This window comes from Triturus cristatus, chromosome 5_2, assembly GCF_964204655.1.
Source record: "Triturus cristatus chromosome 5_2, aTriCri1.1, whole genome shotgun sequence".
Taxonomy (NCBI): domain Eukaryota; kingdom Metazoa; phylum Chordata; class Amphibia; order Caudata; family Salamandridae; genus Triturus; species Triturus cristatus.
In genome coordinates, this window is record NC_140588.1 from 453,694,840 (window position 1) to 453,714,338 (window position 19,499).

Consider the following 19,499-nt stretch of genomic DNA (forward strand, 5'->3'; position numbering starts at 1 on the left):
AACCATGGGATCTATGTTGTTTCATAGTCATAGTAGGTGATCAGATTTAAACTAATTTTGCGCAACACTGAAACCGAGTTAACTGTTCTCAAAAATAGTTTGTGGTCAGATCTGTAGTCTGCATGAATACATTCATTTTAAAACGCAAACACAAACACATAAGAAAATTAATTGTATGACACTACCCGGCATTGTTTTAGGGCATGTTACTCATACATTCATGATGGGTTATTGAGGGGACACAGACGTGTATTAAATTAAATCCCTTTCGAGAGTATGGATGTAAGATTTGCTTGAAGGGGGAAAGACAAATATGGGAGACCAAGACAGACACAGTGTTTGATAATACTTCACGAGTTAGGTAACAGCAAGTTATTGTTTTGGGGAGTCTATATAGTCTACATACAAAAGGTTGTACTGAAAGTGGGAGTCGTTTTGGATATTGACTAACAGGAAGATTGTTGTTGAGAGATGTTATGTGTTATGAAAGAGCAAATATGATCAAACTATTCTAGTGACAAGTCAAATAAAATCTAATGATGCTCTACCACACTGTGCATAATGCATGAGGAGCATCCACTTTTACTTGTATTCTCATTGAGCAGAGTAACATTGGCTCTTTAACTGACCGGCAATCTCAACCACAAAGTGCAGAGCCTTTTCCCAAACACTGCTTAAATTACGTTGAAAAAGACAGGTTGATGTTTGAGTAAAGATTTTTACCCAATTGGTGTTTAGATTCTTTAGGGGCCAGATGTACAAAGATATTGGTCGCTAAAAGGTGCCACAATTTGTGACCCGTCTTTTTGGGACCAGTATCGAATTGTGCTAAACAACCTATCTACTAATAGGTCAGTTTGCAAAATTCCCAATCAGAGTGGGTTACAGTCTGACTTACCTAATTGATATTCATTTGTTTTATAAATTTAAATTAATTTGTTTGCATTTTTGGTACAAACAAATTCGGCATACACAATATACATTTTACAGCACATATGTCATTATTTGACTTGCGCTTTCCATTTTACATTTGTCCGAATTTATCAAGCTTGACAGGTTTGCAACAAAAAATTCACATTTCAATTGTGTTGCATTGATTACAGCAAGTGTGGTATGTTATTGTTACGCTTTATCTCTAGCAGTTCTGTAAAGTCTCTGATCTACTTGGCAACCAGTGTAGATGATTTACAGTTATGCTGTACATTTCAAGATTTAAGGCTGAAACAATGCATTGCTAATTTTTATATAAAAGCAGAAATAAAAATGAAGAAAAAACAAAAACGTTGCACTTCCGATGCATACCTTTCTCATTTTAGTTATTTATAATATGCTGTGTGTGTTACCCAATTCCTCCTACATATAGTTCACTCCCTTAAACCAGCTGATGTATGTTTTGTACCTGTTCGAGTCTCGAGGCTATTGGTTTCGGTGGTACCTGTTCGGTGGATGCATGTCACCTATGCCCAATCTCCAATGTATGGACTAACTATGTATTCATGCCTCCTCTGGTCTCCTCCCCATCTTGTGAAATGCTGTCTACTGAAGCATGTCCCTGGTTTTACATCCCTGTTCTAATTGCATCCCAATTTTGGGAAATAGGGTACTTGCGTAGCCCAGCTACCTCCTCTCTGTGAAATGCGGTATTCTCCGTCTGAGCCCACACCTCCAGTGATCCTTTCCAGTTGTCAACTGTGGGGGGGGGGGGGGGTTTACATTTCCATCTTTTGGTGATTAGTCTTTTTGCAGCCATTAGTCCTAAGTCCATGAACCTGGAGGTGGCTTTGTGTTTTTTAGGCCCTGGAAAGAGGCTCAGAATGCATTTCTCCCATGTGTGTAGTTGTGGGCGATCAGTGTATTAGGATAAGCCCTCCGTTACTCCCTGCCAGTATGACTGCAGTTAGGGGCAGGGCCATGTCATGTGTAGTAAATCTGCTACCACCTGGGCACAGCATGGACAGGCCAAATCGGTAAGCTGGAAATAAGTATTTATGTTGTCGGGCGTCAGATACGCTCTGTGTACAAAATATGTCTTTATGACTTTAAATTTGGCGTTGCGTGGGATCTGTGTCGGGCTGGCTAGGATTGTGTCCCATTCCCTCTCCATCCATGGGCCCCCTCTATCTTCTACCCACGTCGCGCGTAGGGACGACAGAAGCTTCAGCATGTGTTCTAATAACGCTTCCGTTAGCCAGCGTATAATGTGACTCCACTTTCCCATTACATATAAATATTGAGTCACTAGGTGCTGCTGGGGCTCGGCATTCCTGTCTCCCCATGCTGCTGCAAGGGCCCTGATAATATAATTGTATAGCATGAATTGACATGCTGGTAGGTCTGCTTCACGAGCCAGTCTGTCGAAAGGTAGCAGCGTTCTGTCCTCATGTATGTCACCTAGAGTATGTATCTCTGCTGCATGCCAGGTAGCCAGTTCTGTGCCAAAGGTGCCTGTCCTACCTCTCGGGGTACCAAGTAGGGGGAGCGGGGGTGCATATGGAGTTGTGTGTCTGGTAAGGTATAAGCTGCGTCTATGGCAGCGATAAGCCAGGGCCAGTGTGGTGGGTGTTGGAGCTAGGGTCCTTGCTGTCAGGTGGAACTGGTATTATACATATTCAGGTCAGTGACCATTCCGGTTGCGTTGTGGCTGTCTCAGCTAGATTTAAGCCAGCGAGCCACTTCGCTAACCACTGCAGTTGCAAAGCTAAGTAGTAAAGCACCATGTTCGGAACCGCCAGCCCCCCCTATTCAAGGGGGCATACAGTTTCAAATAGTGCTATTCTATGTCTGCCTGCGTTCCAAATGAAGTTCCTAATCACTTGCTCCAGTTCTCGGAACGTTTTGGCTGGTACATAGACCGGGAAATTCGCAAAGTATTACAGCAGTCTGGGCAATATTATCATTTTGGTTAGTGCTATTCCACCCATTACATTAAGTGGTAACGTTTTCCAGAATTCTGTTTGTGCACAGATCGAGGAAATGGCTCTGAACAGATTACCCTCCAATGTGTCAGCCTGACTATGGTATACGTGAATGCCTAAGTATCTAAAGGAGGCGGGTTACCAGTTGACTGGTACGCCGTTGACTTGGAGGTTTGGGTTTTGGGTCTCAGTTCTAACAGGGTACAGGCACAACCTAATTGATATTCATTAGATAGGTCTCAATTTGTGACTTGCTATGATTGGTCACATTAATAGAGATGGTGGCTCCAAGGGTCAGTAGACCCCCATCCCTCTGATTGCTTTTCACAAAAGAAACTTTTTTTAAAACAACTTGATTTCCATAAAGGAATGAGGGATACTTATAAAAAAAAAAATTTTTTTAAAGTTATTGTGAGAGTTGGCAGTGGTCCTGTGGACCACTATTACCAGCCCTGAAGCCTGTACCCCAATTTCCATAGAGGAAAGGGTCCAGGGGATACTTCTCCCCTTGGTGAGTAAGTTACCACCACTACTTGGGGGTCGGAAACATTTCAATCATTTACAACTGGACTTCTGTTTGCAAATCATTGATAGTTCTGATTGCAATGTTGAAGGGACGCCCTGAACACACCCATTCCAAACTGCAGTTTTGTATAAAGTTGCAAACCCGTTTTAGGAGTTGCTAAAGTTTTGCCAAATACTAAAATGGATTTGGTACAGAAGAAAAAACTTGTTTGCGTATGCAAACTCCGAAATCGGAACTAAATGTTTGCGACCACAAAACAGTTTATTACATCTGTCCCCAAATTCTTTATTTCATTGGCAATTTCATTTAAAATAGCAGCAATGAAACATTATAGTTATAGTAAATTGCCAACCCATATTTCATGACAATTACATTTTTTTAAATTGCTTCATCAAAGCAGAGGAAGACAACCCAAGTGTTGCAGAGTGTTCTGGATCAGCACAAAAGCGATGCTTCGGTTATCATGCCCCAGATGAAACAACATTTTGCATGAGTAAGAGTTAGACATAATTTAAGAGATCTTGTCAGGGAAAGCATAAGCAAGTCCCAAAAAGGTCTTCTGTAAAAGCTTCATAATAGCAAGTCAATGAGATTTACAACTTACCACTATAGACAATAAAGAATCCCCTTCGAATGTTTTAATTACTTCCTGTGCCTTGATAAAGCCCCCGCTCTAGAATGTCTTCCTCAATGGGAAGCTTTCTTTTTAAAGTAGCACTGGTCTGGTCAGTGCCTGGACACCCTCTCATGTGATTAGCCATGCTTTACAAATCCTGCTTGATTGATTTATTGATTGATTGTTTAACAAAGAGTGCATGCTTTAAAAAATATTTTCTGTTTTGGGAATGCAAAAGCAGGGTGGGAAGGACGACTGGTGTGTTTGTAGGGCCTACATTCCTGCATTTACAGCTAATCACAGGGGATCGTGAACTGTGACTTGGATTAATATCCATTAGGAAGGTAATTTTGCGACTCCCTGAGAATGTACAATTTGTGATGCAACCTATTGATACATAGGTCACATGGCAAACTGTTTTCTCCATCACAAACCAGCTGCGGTGCAAAGATGTGAACTGTGGGCCTGATTTTACACAGGGTTGTTTCCTATTTTGTGTCTATGGAAAAATGCTTTAGCTCATATGGGTTATGCTCCACGTATTGGCATAGATTTTTAAAAATGCAAAAGTCCTTCATTCACAGAAGGAACATGCACATTTTACAGCAGATGAGTGTAGTGCTCATTATTGTAAAGACAATTCGCAACTAAGCTGGGTATGGACAATGCTTCTGCATCATCAAATCACTGACCAAAGGCTTGTGCGCTGCCAGAGATAGGAGGCCACTATTCTTACTCTTTTGAGGTCCAAAATGTTCAGGAGTTACATTTTTTGTTGTCCTCTTTATCTTTTGTGTAGATGTAAACCTTTGTTTACCTCATATTGAGCATTAGTGCTGCCCTATATTTTTGGGCAGGGGAGAGTTCCTGAAGTCCCTGCAGGAAGTGTGGGCCCCTAACTGATGCATATCTCCTAATGTGTATGGAATACACTACAATTTGTTAAACTATAACCACTTCCATGAGCCTTTTGAAGCAATTTTTTTTAATGAGAATCTCTAGGTGCTATTTCTTATTTAGCACGATATGCAAATTTTATCATAACTATTTAACTGCAATTGCTTCTTAAAAATAAATAAAAACACAGAAATAAATAAGCTTAAGTACTGTAAAACTTGAACGTCTTAGTTTATTAAATACAACTTAAGTCTTGATATATTTATACATGTATCCCTTCCATGTACTTATGTATCTGTATATCTATTACTTTACTCCTAATGTAAATTAAAAAAAACACATTTGAGTCTCTCCAATGCATTACCCTATGTTTCACCCTATACCTCTCTCAATATATCCTGTACCTCCACTCTCTGACTCATCCCAAACCTCTTTCTACTACTATAATCTCCAAAATAACCCTTTCTAGACTCTTACCTCCTCTATCCCTCCTTGCATCACCCCAAATCTCATTTTACGACTAAGATCTCCCAGCCCTTTCTAAATTCTTCTCTCATATATCTGTCTGTAGGCAAATATGACACCTCATTTTACTACTATAGCCTCCCTAATATATTTCTAGAGACTCTTTCCTCCTCCAGCTCTCCTTTACCCCCAAACTTCCTTCTACTACTATGATCTCTCAATAAACACTTTCTAGACTCTTCCCATCCCTTAAATTCTCTTTTTCAATTCAACTAGCAGACTCACATGTCCACCTCTCAAATTAGTTCATATGTCCCTATACAAATTCATCACTAATCCTTTTTGGGTTCCGGAGTAGCATGCCACTCACCAAAAAGTGCTTCAATGCCTCGTCAATTACAATTAAGTAAAGAGGTTCTGTTTAATGTGGGGATCATATGCCTTTGCACATCTCAGAAATGCAGATTCACAAGTCAGGTGTGCTAATGTGAAAATCTTCATTAAGTCTGACACCCTTGTAAATCATTGGCTCAGTCTACCTTGTTTGTATAGGTAGGATGACCTGATGTCCCCTATTTCCCTAGGTAGTCTCAGTTTTCCGAGGACTGTTTCGAGGCCACAGCAATTTTTTGTAAAATAAATACATGCCCTGTGTTTTTTAAGAGGGTCAGGTGAGTGCATATGTGACAGTGTAGTGTTCATATATTCATCGGCCCTCTTCTCACATCAGTGATAGAAATAGTTTCCGGTGCTCAGCACTGGAACTTAATTGTCAATACCGGTTCTTGTGACAGTCTGCCACAAGGTGGGATGGCTGACTAATTTAAAGATGACCACAACAACAGTAAATTATTAATGCAATATACATTGAAAATCACGATTACCTGCCGCCCAAGCCAATTTTTATAGCGTTGGGGGCCTGTAATAGTCCGAATTGTCAACGTGTAGGAGAGTGATGGTTAGCAGTTCTGTTGTTAATATCACTGGCATCATGGCAGGGGCAATGGGTGGTGCAAGCTTCAGTGGCCTCCTGACGAGAGCCCTGGCACTTATTATTTTACAAATTAAGCACTGCTGACTTGGGTCAACACAGAGCGGCTCTGGGCTTCAGCAGCTGGATGTGGGGAAGTGGGAGCAGGAGGCATCTTAGTCGTGGGAGAACTGCTCATCTCCTCACTACTTCCAGCTTTCACGGTTAACCAGGCCTGGCAGTAGATTCATTTGTGGATTGTGCTTTGGAGTCATGTCACTTTCCTCTCAAATGACTCTTAGACGTAATTTCAGGCTTCTAATTCCTACGCCAGAAAACACCCATGGTATAACGCAAAACTGTTTACTTCTAAAAAAAAAAAAAGATCAATTCACAAGTTTATAAAAAAGAAAATGATTTACTACTATGCATCATTACACTGATTCTAAATTTAAAAAAGCTCCTGCAATGCCCTTTTGATGTGCATCCTCTTGTTGGCATTGTGACTGCTGTATGACTCATCAAAGGATGAATTTATTTCGGGAACAGAGCGTAATTGGCTTAGTTTGTGCGGACTCTGACATAAAACTGGACCAACACTATGAAAATATTGCCTCAACTAGTGCAAAGCACAGTGCAGATTACCTCTGGTGCCCTTCTATACCTTGATGTTTGGTAGGCTCGCGTTAACCCCCAACTAAGCACGAAAGACATCTATTGTCTTAACAAAAATGTTTAGTAAGCAAAATGCTCTTTCACTGAACATCCATTGTGCTGTGTTTATACCTTAAGTTTCTTTCTGAACCTCATTACATCATGCCCTATGATCTTCAGATGTCTAACTTTGTCGAAAAGTGTAGAGTTTCACATTTCTGCACGTGCTCCTGGAGCACGGATCTATTTCCCGGAAAAAACCCCAAAGAGGGCTACATTGGCAAATGAAAATGCAGGAATAAGCAGAATTCTACTCCTTGCATCACTGCCATGAAATGGTAAACATAGCATTTTCTGTGCAGTGATGTTGATGATACCTTGATTCTTATTAGCAAGAAAATTGTAAAATACAGGGTGTCTCATAGGTCTCAGGCAATCCGACCGATTTGGGTAGGGGTGACACTATACCCATAATATGGAGGGACTAGCATTCTAATAAAGGGATAAACCTACCATAAGACAGCAACATTTATATTTACGAAAGATTTGTTTATCTCACCATACCCCTACGTGATTTTTAAGAATTAAATTATGACAGTCCATGGCACAGGTGGCAGTGCCTGTATTAATATGGGTAAGACTATGTGTGAACCAAGCAGTACCAGTCCAGCAATTGGGTCTGTGGGGACTAGTAACACCGGAACATGCATTATTCTTAATACGGGTGATAAAAATCTATTAAATCCTCATCAAGCCCCGGTAGAATACAGTCTGGGCAAACCATGGTTCTGTCATAAAAGCAACCCAATCTGTAATTAGCGATAGACAAACTCTTTATTGTGTATGGTTATCTAAAACCTTTACAAAGTACTAAAGAGCGAATAAAACAATCATTATAAGGAGTAAATGAACCTCAATTGCCATGAGTACAATTTATGAGAATATACGTAAAATATCAACAGTTCTTCAAATACCTCCGGGTCCTAGCATCATTTTAAGTACATTTAACAGGTTTTAAAAATAGGGCCGACCCATGATTATAGCAGCTGTTTGTTCTTTATAATTATAAATTCACAGATCACGACTGACTTAAAAACAATTTGTGAATAAATGCTTAAAATACCAACAATTCTACAGATATGAATGAAGGAAACGAAAGTTTTTTTAAAGAGTCTGTATGTCAAGGCGTCTTAGCACTGGGGCTGCCTGTGTGATCGAACAGAGAGGCAAGTGCAGGCTTAAAGCTTAGGTATGAATAACCATGTTTTTAGAGCTTTTCTGAACGTCTGTCTGTTGGTTTAAATCCTCAATGCAAGGAGTAAGGTGTTTCAAAGTTTGCAGTCCAGATGGAAACAGCTTCTACCCCCCCCCCCCCCCCCCCATTTTACGGTCTTTGCTCTAGGGATGTCCAGCAGACAAGCAGTAGATGATCTAAAGTTGAGTCGTGGGACGTACCATCTGATGAATTTGTTAAAGTGAGCAGGGCCGGCCTCATAGAGGGCCTTGTTAACAATACACAAATACTTAAAATTAACCTTTGCTGGACCGGCAACAAATGCAGATCCTGAATAATGTGTGACACCGGACTGAATTTTGTGATTTTGAGCAGTAAATGTACTGCTGCATTTTGGAGTGCTTGTTGCTTCCGTAGGGTCCACTTTTTTGCTCCCATGTAGAGGGAGTTACAGTAATCTATCTTCTATAATACCAGAGCTACGATCACTGTTTTCTGTAGATACATCGGGATGAAAGGAAAGGCCTTTTTTTTTAATCGTCAAAGTGTAGAAGCAGGAAGATGTAATGAGATTAACCTGGTCAGATAGGGATAGCTGATCATTTAGAGTAACTCCCAGACTTTTTACTTTCCTTACTGGTGATGGGGATGGGCATGGTCTGGCGACCTCCGGCTACCAGGAGTTGTTCCAGAAGGAGGTGTTTTTGCCGAATAGTAACACCTCAGTTTTTTCTGTATTTAGCTTTAAACAATTGTCCTGCATCCATCTAAGGATGTGGGCCATACAATTATGAAATTTCTTCGCCACGTCATCAGGCTTTGATGATAGTGACACCACTATTTGTGTATCATCCGTGTAGAAAATAGCATTAAATCTTTGTGAACAGATGATTTTGGCCAGTGGGGTAACATAGACATTGAACAGGATTGGGGCACCCCACATGGCAGAGCGTAAGGATGGGATTTATGTCCTCCCAATATTACAGTTTGCTCTCTGTTTGCTAAAAATGGTCTGATAATGTTCGATGCCCCACCTGTGATCCCCATTTCGGATAATCGTTGAAAGAGTACTTGATGGTTTACCATATCGAACGTGGCTGAGAGGTCTAGCGGAATAAGTATTGTCTTCCCTCCCACATCTACCTGGATGCGGATCTCCTCAGTGGCTGCAATTAATGCTGACTCTGTACAATGTAAAGGCTGAAAGCCATGTTGTGATAAGTCTAAATTGTCATTTGATTCTAAAAAGTGTACCAGGTCTTCATTTTAGGCTTTTCCTAGGACTTTGGATGGAAATGGAAGACAGGAGATTGGCCGGTAATTTTTAACCTCCGCAGGGTCTTGCGAGGATTGTTTCAGAATAAGACGTACTAATGATTTTTTTCAGTTACTTGGGAAAGACCCTGAGTCAAGAATAATATTTAGGAGGGGTGCAAGTTGGTATGCATTAGTGTTAGCGATCATGTGGAGTACCAACGCTGGGCAGGGGTCCCGTGTGGATCCAGATTTGGTTGGTAGCATGAGCCTCTCCACTGTTTCAGAGGTCAACTGATTGAACTTTTCTAGGTGAGCATGTGTAGTATCATCATTATGATCCAGGCATGCTCGCTCCTCTGGGCCGGAGCCAATTTGATGGCTTGAGAACTCTTCATGTATGATTCTTACTTTGTTATAGAAGAAATTTGCTAATTTATTGCAGAAATCTGAGTCAGGGGTAAACTGTTTGCTTTCATCATAGTGCGGTGGCTTTTTAAAAAAGCTCTCTGGGTGAATTTTTCACTCAGCTCATTTTCTTGGTAAAGAAGTGTGATTTTGCTAAAACAATTGCCTCTTTGTATTCTTCGATGGTTCTTTTCTGGGTATTTTTTTCCTCTAAGGAATAATCTTTCCTCCACCTTCGTTCCTGGACACCTACACTCCTTATTAAGTTCCTTCAGCTCACCTGCGTATCATGGAGCTGATGGTTGCTTTCTGTAATTTTGTATGTGTTTTTCTGGGGTAAGCTTGGTGACCGCTGAGTCGATCCAACCTGTTAAATTGAAAGCTGCCAAGTCGGAGTCAGTGTCTAGGCATGGGGTGTGGGAGTGTAAGGCTTTATCTAGATCAAGTTTGTTTATCTTTCTCCAAGGGCGTGTTATGACCGTGTTCTCAGTATTTGGTGCTTTGAGGGTCTCTCCTGGAATAATTAACCCAAACAATACTGCACTATGATCTGTCTATGCTAGGGGTAGAACTCTATTGAAATGATTTGTGAATTATTGGTGAAAATGCCATCAAGGTTATGATTGCCTGTATGGGTTGCCTCTGTGACAATCTGGCTTAGGTAAAAGCTCTTAAGACAGTTAATTAAGTTAATGGTGTCTCTACTTACCTTAAATTTCAAATGAAAATTAAAGTCAACCAGTACTGTGAAATTGGGAAACTCCATGCAGGATTCCAAAAATGTCTGTACGAAGGAAATAAATCTATTCCTAGGACCTGGTGGTCATTAAATTAAGGCCCAGTTGAAAGCTACCTTGGTGTTAAATTTAAGAAGAAACATAATGGGTTCTTTCTCTAACTGAGGAATGATTGCAAATGTGGGTTTAATAATAATACAGTGGACAATAGCAATCCCGCCTCCCTGTTGCCCTTCTCTGTCCACTGGAAAGAGCTCGTACCCTTCTGAGATGGTGAGTTTTAGATCTGGATCAGTAGAGCTATTAGTCCAGGTTTCTGTGAGAAAAATTAAGTCAGGGTTGTACTGATCCTTAAAGTCAGCAAATTCGTATTTGTGTTTGGGGAGTGACCTAGTATTTAGTAACACATACGTAAGTACGGAGTCCAATAGTTCACAATTGTAAACGGATTGAGAGCTTGCAAGCCTAACATGATGTTTTAAGGTGTCTTTATAATTTGTGTAAATCGCACTTTTACACATTCACCATTTGTTAGTGTTCCCCAGAAAATTAATTGGTGTGCATTTCCTTTGTTTACCTGTGTGTCTGATGTTCATTAAGGCCTCTCTTGAATAGGACCGGTTCGTGATTTGAGCAGGGGTTCCGGTGCATGGTGCATTCCGGCCGCGGACGGGCACAGACGGGTTTGCCTTTGGCACATCGGTGGCACTCCCACTGCAGGCGTCTGCTGCAGTATTTTTAAAAACCTGCCACCCCCCAGAGCTTTAACACAGCTCTGTGCCCAAGTTCAAACCGCACTGCATGGTCACGTCAGCATGTACATTTATAGTGTCAGGTAAAAACACTAGCACACTAACCAAAATGGCGGCCCCACTCTAACTTTTGATACCCGACTTACATGCAGACATAAGTAGGGACAGCAATCAAAAGGGTAAGATCATCATAAGTAATGCAACATTATTGAAAACCTGCTACCCCCCAGAGCATTAACACAGCACTCTACCCAAGTTCAAACAGCGCAGCGCGGTCGCGTCTGCATGTACATTTATAGTGTCAGGTAAAAAACACTAGTATGCTAACCAAAATGGCGGCCCCACTCTAAGTTGTGGGAACCGACCTAAGTGCAGAGATAAGGAGGGACAGCAATCAAAAGGGTAAGATCATCAACCGTAACGCAATATTTTTTAAAACCTGCTACGCCTCAGAGCTTTAACACAGCTCTATGCCCAAGTTCAAACTGCGCTGATACATTCAAGAACGAGCAGCTGTGTAGTTACGTTTAACAGACTCTAAAAAGAGTGCAGAATCATAAATGGAGCAGCTATTTGTTCTTTCGACAAGGCAGTAATTCATAGTTAAAATTAACTGAAAATAGCAAGGAAGTGGATTGTAAGAAACTACGAATATCCCTTATCTATATACAAGTCCTTCCAGATCTAGCAGCAATGTATTTACATTCAACGATTCTGAAAAGGGGCATAGGCGTGGATAGAGCAGTTAGTTGTTCGCCATATTAAGCTTCCTTTATATTCCAGAAGGCTAAGGTTTCACAAATACAAAGTTTAGGTCTGTCTCTTTAGGCAGTGTCATCCATCAACTCACTTCCAATTGCTTTACCTAACTGATTTAACCGTTCATACTATCAGACTCAGTTAAGCATCTTCAGAAAGTATAACAAATGTTCACAGACTTTTCTCAAAACCAATGAATGTCCTTAAAACACAAACCAGAATGTACTAAACATGAAACACTGCTTTAAAGGGCCAAGATGTTCATAGTAGAAAGTCGTATCGCAGCTTAAAGTGCCAGTACATTGTGCAATTAAGAAGTACAGTTCTAAGCCTGTCCTTACTCCTTCTTTTTAGACATTTCTTTGAATAATGGCATTATAAAAACGTTATCCCCCTACAAGCAAGGGGTACTGACATTCCACTTTGCCAGGTAAAAAAACAGCTTGCCTACATGAGCCTATTCCGATGTTCCTGAAAAGTGCTTTCAAAAGGATTTTCCTTTGCAGCAGGGGTACTGGACAGATGCAGAAAATGTGGGCTAGTGTCTCTTGTTTGTGTCCACAAAGTCAGCTGGTTGGCTTCTGGGTCTGGTTTTTCCAAGAGGGAATGAAGTCTTTTGACTCCATATTACCAAAACGAGATAACATAAATTGATGCTTTATTGCCAATTTAAAATGCTCTAACAGATACTGCTAGGATGTATCTAAGAATAAGAGTTTACAACTGTCCAGGCATGTCTCCATTGTGGAATTCTAGTCGAGGCCTTTAGTGCTTGGTTAAATGGTGCTTTTCCCATATTTGCTACCCATGCTTCTTGAATACCTAAATCTATAATTACCAGGTTCAAGTAACTTCCCCAAGAGCCTTTTGTATTACTGCGTTGCTGTTCCTCAATTTCCCGCCAGAATCTCGCAATCTCCAGCACAATTTTATAAATGCACTTTTGCACTGATATTCTTGATTTAGTTCCCTTTTGCCAACTTAAATGTGCCATAAATTAACCTGGGACCATGATATATTTCTAGAAAGTTGTGTCCACATTTGTAAAGGCTTTGTATATGAGTCTTCTATTCCCTAGTAGAAAGCCTACCAGCCCTGGCCTTAGAACTGCCAGCCATATTTTGATATCTCTTCTTAGCGGGGAGCTCATTGTCTTCAAGGCATCTTATTTTGATCTGGTCTGAAATTTAAAATCCACGCACTTTGATATTGGAATTCTGCATTGCATTCAAAGATATGTAAGATTTACTCCCATGTCACCTCTAATATTTTCTCATGGTTTTGCCAGCCTTCTATTTTCCGTCATCTTGTTTTGAAATGCACTGATGTTGTTTGTATATCAAGTGAGTGAGACAGTTGTGGATCAGTGAGTTAAACGCTTACCCCTGACATCTACGATTTCTAAAGCGCAGGGATACCCCCAAAGGAGCCTCCCAGTGTAATGCAGGTCAGAAGTTTGAATGCTGGCAAGCGGAATCCACCCTTCCATTCTTCAAAATCAGTGAACTGAGTACCATCAATGATATTTACCACTCTCAAAAAAGGTGGAAATGCTGTGTCGAGTGATATATAAAAATAAATTGCTATCAACCCTAGTAGGGTGAATATTCAAAATACTAAAGTAAAAACACGCACTTTGATAAATCTAAATGGTGACTTGCATACCTTATTTTTTGATGGTTTAAACAAAGCATTTATGAAAAAGTATACCCTTACAGATCAGTACATGAACCTTTGTCCTGATCAGTAAACATTTGTTCGTGTCTGGAAAATCACTTATGAGATCAAAATGATATACTGTTGCTACTCATGGGGCTACATCTGGACCGTCCAAACGTGCAGCCATAATTTACTCCTTTCAAAACACCATTTCTGTGAAAACTCTTCTTATGGTCCAGGAAGACCTCACCTCTGACATGGTGTAGATAACTTCCTGTTTATACAAGTATCTTCGACTAATTCATGTGCTTTGCAATGTAATTAGACATACCAAAATTATTTATGTACTGATACAATGTGAACAGTGTAAACCCTGCCTAAAAAGCACCTGGAGTGATGAGCAAATAATAATCACTATACAAGAGTACAACGAAGGGGACGTATCTAAAAAAAACCTCAACAAAACCTGAAAAAATTGAAACGCCCTGCTCTACAAATCATACTCACTTATGAAGATGGAGGTAAATGAAAGTCTTCAAACACAAACAGTATCTAACACTGGAAATTATTTCTGAAACAGAAATGCCTTGTGCTTTTTCAGTATTTCAAAAAGATGATAAGCAAGCTCAGTGGCGTAGCATGGGTTGGCAGCGCCAGAGCAACATTTTAAAAGAAGTATTGTGCCCCCTAACCCTTGGACCGTTAGCTCAGGAAGTGCTAATGGTCCACGGGTTAGGGGGCATACTACTTTCTTTTAAAAAGTTTTGCCCATAAGAATTTTAAACCCAGGGCCACCGCCCCCATGGATATCCCTATGCTATGCCACTGTGCAGGGCAAATGTATGTAATCATATATTTTTGCATTGTGCTTTAACAAAGTGTCACCATTCCCCTTGAAAAATATATTCAAAGTAATAGAAGAGAATGCTTCTCTTTGCTCTCTTGTACCAGATGAATACCCCCCTGCATTGGTGAAAAGATGGAACTGTGCCGACAGCTGTGTTTGCTTCACTAATCACTGCTTTATAATGTGGGACTTCTGACTGAGCACACTGGTAGGACAGCAATTCAAAATCATGCTGGAGAAATAACCTTTTAGATATTACTGATATTGTTTGACTAATAATTGGTAAAGTGGTCAGGAGCTCTTCGGAATTAGGTATGCATTTTCATAAAACTCTAAAAATAAAAATACACTGAATGTACATCTACTTAATCTGTGTACTTTGAATTGTACACCAACTAGCCACAACATATAATTACTACATGCCCATCCTTTAAATGCAAATTGAACACGTTAAATTAGGCATATTTCTGACCATATCAAAGTCTGGGGGTAAGCACTCTGTCACATTTTTATGTGTTTCGAATAACTGGTCCCACCCCTTGTATTTTAGGAGACATTATCAACAGAAATGTAATTTCTAACAGATTGAGTTGCAAATAAGTGCTAAAAAAATGCTCATTTTGCCCACCTACATTGAACGTACATGCCTTGTGCCCAATAAGTTTGGTGCAGCAGGAGGACAGGCAGTTCAGCCACAATAAGGGATTTTGTTTGTTTTATATTTTAAACTTCCATTCTTTGCAAAGTGTACCAAAATGCTACTTCAATTCAATTTACAACCAAAACAGTTCAAGAAAGCTGTTGAAGTGTGAAGCAGTGCTTACATTTCAAATGTATGCTTACTCTCCTTACTACTCTAACCGTACTGGGCCCTTTACGATAAGGCAGTCTGAAGCGTTTCCATTACCACAGAGGCAATGATCCTCTGATGAATCTTTCTGTGCAGGTTGGAGGGGTGGAAATTAGGATGACCAAACTCTACGTTAGATGTCGAATGAGGACCATTAATTGACAGCTCACTCACAAGGTACAAATCAAGTTTAGGTACACCACTCTTAAAACCATGCTGTAGAAATAAAGCATAGCAACTGGAAGACCCAACCCCCTGGAGAAGTTAAGTTGAGTGAGAATTATACAAACCAAAAGCTCAGCAATTGCGACACAAAACAGAAGTAATACCTGATGTTCTGACAAAGCTTGCTGATTCTCCCTACAATGCAATTAAAACATTAGTCACAGTCAAAATGGAAAAATCAACAGGACTCAGACAGATATTTGAGTAAATTAAGTTAATGTACTAAAGAATCAAAATTCATTAGAATAAGCACTTTCTTAAGGACTTCAGTCACTACTATCACAGCTTGCATTAAAGCACCAAGCATTTAGGCAAATCTTTATTGAGTAGTTATAGAATTCAGAGTTACAAAGTCCTACTACCCTTTAAGGCAGAAGGATGGTTCAAGTTCTAACAGCTCAGGTCCTACAGAAAAAAAGGGGAAAGTTCAGACTTGAAGTTCATTAATGGTAAATCCATTGGCTTAGAGCTAAAGGTAGAACGGAAAATGCTAAAGTTAAAAATAGTTCGACAAAGAAGTTCTCAGTTCATCAGCTACCAATTGTTGCATCAACAAACAGTCCAAAGTAAAAGATTGATCAGCATAAAAGCATGATTCCAAGTAGGGAAAATCAGAATGGCAGCCAATGACCCTCCTCTGGGATTTTTCTTTTATAGAATTTTAGCAATGTCCAGTGGCGTAGCATCGCACCACCATCGAAAGACTATCACATGTCCCTGTTAACTTCGTGTCACATGAGATGACAGAAACATCCAGCTGGTTTCCCATGCTAGTCGTGAGAAACAAAATGTTGTGTGTCCGCCCAGGCCTAACATTAGTAGGAAAGAAATACAAGTTGTGATTTACAGCTATAGCTGAAATTTTATTCCCACAGGAATATTTCACTGTGAACATTTGAAAAGCAAACAAGAAAGTCAGGGTGTAGTCATGTCCAGGACATCACAAGCAACATTTTACTTGCAAAGAACGATTCATTGTATTAAATCCGAAAAAAGTCAGCACTAGAAAAAAGTATTTTATGAAGGCCTTTAAGTTAGCATTGCACATTTAAATGAAATTAGCTTTGACTTTACTTCAAATATAATGAAATTAAATCACTTCAAGTGAAGAATGTAAAGATTTATAAAGAACTTTCACAAAATATCATTACATAGAAATGGTTAACGTTAGAAATACCCTACTGCTACAACTTTTACAACTTTTTCGGCTTTATGATTGATTTAACTATTGTAAATACTCAAAAAACTGTATACATTGATTCCAATATTTTCCTTTACATTTGTAATGCATATTTTTCAGTGCCACCATTTCCTCATTAGAGGTCTTTTGGGGATTTCATTGTGTTTTCATCAAATGCGTTTTACATATACTTATTTCTAAAACACACTAGAAGATCCTAACTCTAATAAGGGGCAAAGAGTTTCAAACTCAACTTGAAACATGTTTAAGAAAAAGGGAAATAAATATTGAAAATGATCGTATTTATCATGTGTGATTCAATTAAGCTTTCACAGTTAAAAAATGGTAAGGCACTAAGGCAATGCACTTAGGGGCAGGATGTACTAACTTTGTGGCTCAAAAAGCAGTTACAATTTGTGACTCTACATTTTGAGACCAGAAACTTATTTTGGAAACCAACCTATCTACCAATATGTCGGTTCACAAAATAAGCAATTTATATGAATCACAGACAACCATGCCTTTGGCAGTTCGCAATTTGCAACTCACTGCAATAGATCACAATCAAAGAAACGGTTGCCTGCAAGGGTCAACAAACCACCATTCGTTTGATTGCTTTTCCTTGAATAAAATGGGTCTGCTTTGAAAATAAAAGAAGGCGCTCAGCACTGAGAGATGCTGGGTGAATCAACGAGCGGGTCTCAGCATCTACACCTAGAGAGCTGAGTCTACCGACCCACGTCCAGGCCTGTTTTTCACATATGATTCTGTTAATATAGGTAGGTAGTTAACTATGATGAATATGACCCCTGATAAAGGACCTACATACGATTTTAAATGCATGGGAGTCAGCAGATCAGACATTTTTAATAAATTGAGGTTCATCATCCAAGTAAGATATAAAAATACAAAGATGAATGTTGGACTTGTACATCTCTAAGCAACTCTGTATAGATCTTTACTCTTTGTTGAAGGAACAAAAAAAACGATATTCATGTGCACTGCTTCTTTAGTTTCATTAAATCATCTCATGAAAGAGACCATAAAAGTATGCATATACTGCAACTAATAGCTGTACCCAAGGGGACTACATTATTTAAATAGGGTTAGTTTGTACTCCACTTTAGATTGTAGTCTTGGGCAGAGGGTACTCCAAAGTTGCACAAGTCTAATGGACAAAATTTCTAGTAAATGGAGCACTATTACGTATCATACTGTGCTATACAGGAACCACAATCATTGCTACCACTATATTGAGTGTAAAACTGTTTTGGCATAACAGGAGAGAGAACAGAAAACTCAAGATTACAATGTGTGTCCCCAGCCGAAGAATTGAGATGTTACTCCACAGTGAGAGAGCCAGTGTCAAGAGCAATATAAACTCATAACCAGTACTTGAACAGAGGCTGGACTTTAGGATTTATAGGTTAATTATTTTCCATTAAAGACTACAGAACTGTTTATTTTGATTTGGTGCATTCTTGATGTGTCTGATAAGGTAAGTTGTTTGTCTCTTTTACAGTAGCGGCCTGTGGAGGGAGTGCCGGGGGTGGTGAGGCGGGGGCTGGGGCAGGGTGGGGGGTAGTAAACTCCGGCTCACGGCCGATCGAAGTAATTTAAATAAATAAATAAATAAAATGAATTTCATTGCGTGCGCTGAAACACATTTGGCGTTTCAGCGCACGCAATGATGTTGGTTTTATTTATTTATTTCATTACATAACTCCGGTCGGCCGTGAGCCGGAGTTTACTACACCCCACCCTGCCCCTCCCCCGCCCCGCCTCACCGCCCCAAGGCACTCCCTCCGCGGGCCGCTACTGCTCTTTTAAGGGCTTTGTGATTTTCCTCGTGGCAAAAAGATGTAAATTGTTTTAAGTATGTGGGGGCAAGGGGATTCACAGACAAAGGTTTTAAACAAGCTCTAGCATGGTCCCTAATATTGTATGATTTTTACTGCACAGATCAGACATCATCAGAGACCAAAGTGAGAGAGACAAGAAAGGAATTGCAAGCTTGCCAGTTATACTGTGGATACACTCTCCTCACACACATCCAACACCATCAGGAGGTATTTTTGTCACTCCTTTTCCATCTTACCCCTACCTCGGGTTATATAGGTCCTATACCTCACTGGTCCAGGCTCCTCCAGTGAGGTGGGTGAGCCAAACCTCATGCCACTCATGTGCTTGACCATCCTTCTCCATTTCCTGACAAGGTGACAACAGGCTTTTGGGAATACTGTAGGAGGCTAGGTTGTGATTCAGTGAAAGCAAGATCATGAAAGAATGTTTTATTGCGTCTTTAAATAATTAGAAGACTCTTTACAAATATAAATAAAACATTTCTAGGCATCATCCATACTGCAAGCATTACAACTTTATTGATATTTTCCTGTGATGAAACTAACAGATGCCTGACAAAAACATACACATTCCTATACAACATTTAGAATGTGCTGTTTAGGGGAATTATCCTGGTAGTTATTGACCGATGGGGGAGGGGGCAATCAGAAGGTATCATATGACATGACATGCAGAGTTAGCATGCAAT

The 19,499-nt window shown here is 40.0% G+C and overlaps 1 protein-coding gene across 5 annotated transcripts in view; it reads right to left on the reverse strand.

The window, feature by feature from the left end:
* HECW1 (HECT, C2 and WW domain containing E3 ubiquitin protein ligase 1) overlaps positions 1–19,499 on the reverse strand; it is a 979,761-nt gene that overhangs the window by 888,598 nt on the left and 71,664 nt on the right. Inside the window, exon 2 of one of the 5 annotated variants that reach the window (XM_085607417.1) lies at positions 15,873–15,903. The exons of the other annotated variants lie outside the window; for them this stretch is intronic. The gene's annotated coding sequence lies outside the window, so the exon portion shown is untranslated. The remainder of the gene's footprint in view (positions 1–15,872; positions 15,904–19,499) is intronic. 5 annotated transcript variants of the gene reach the window in all.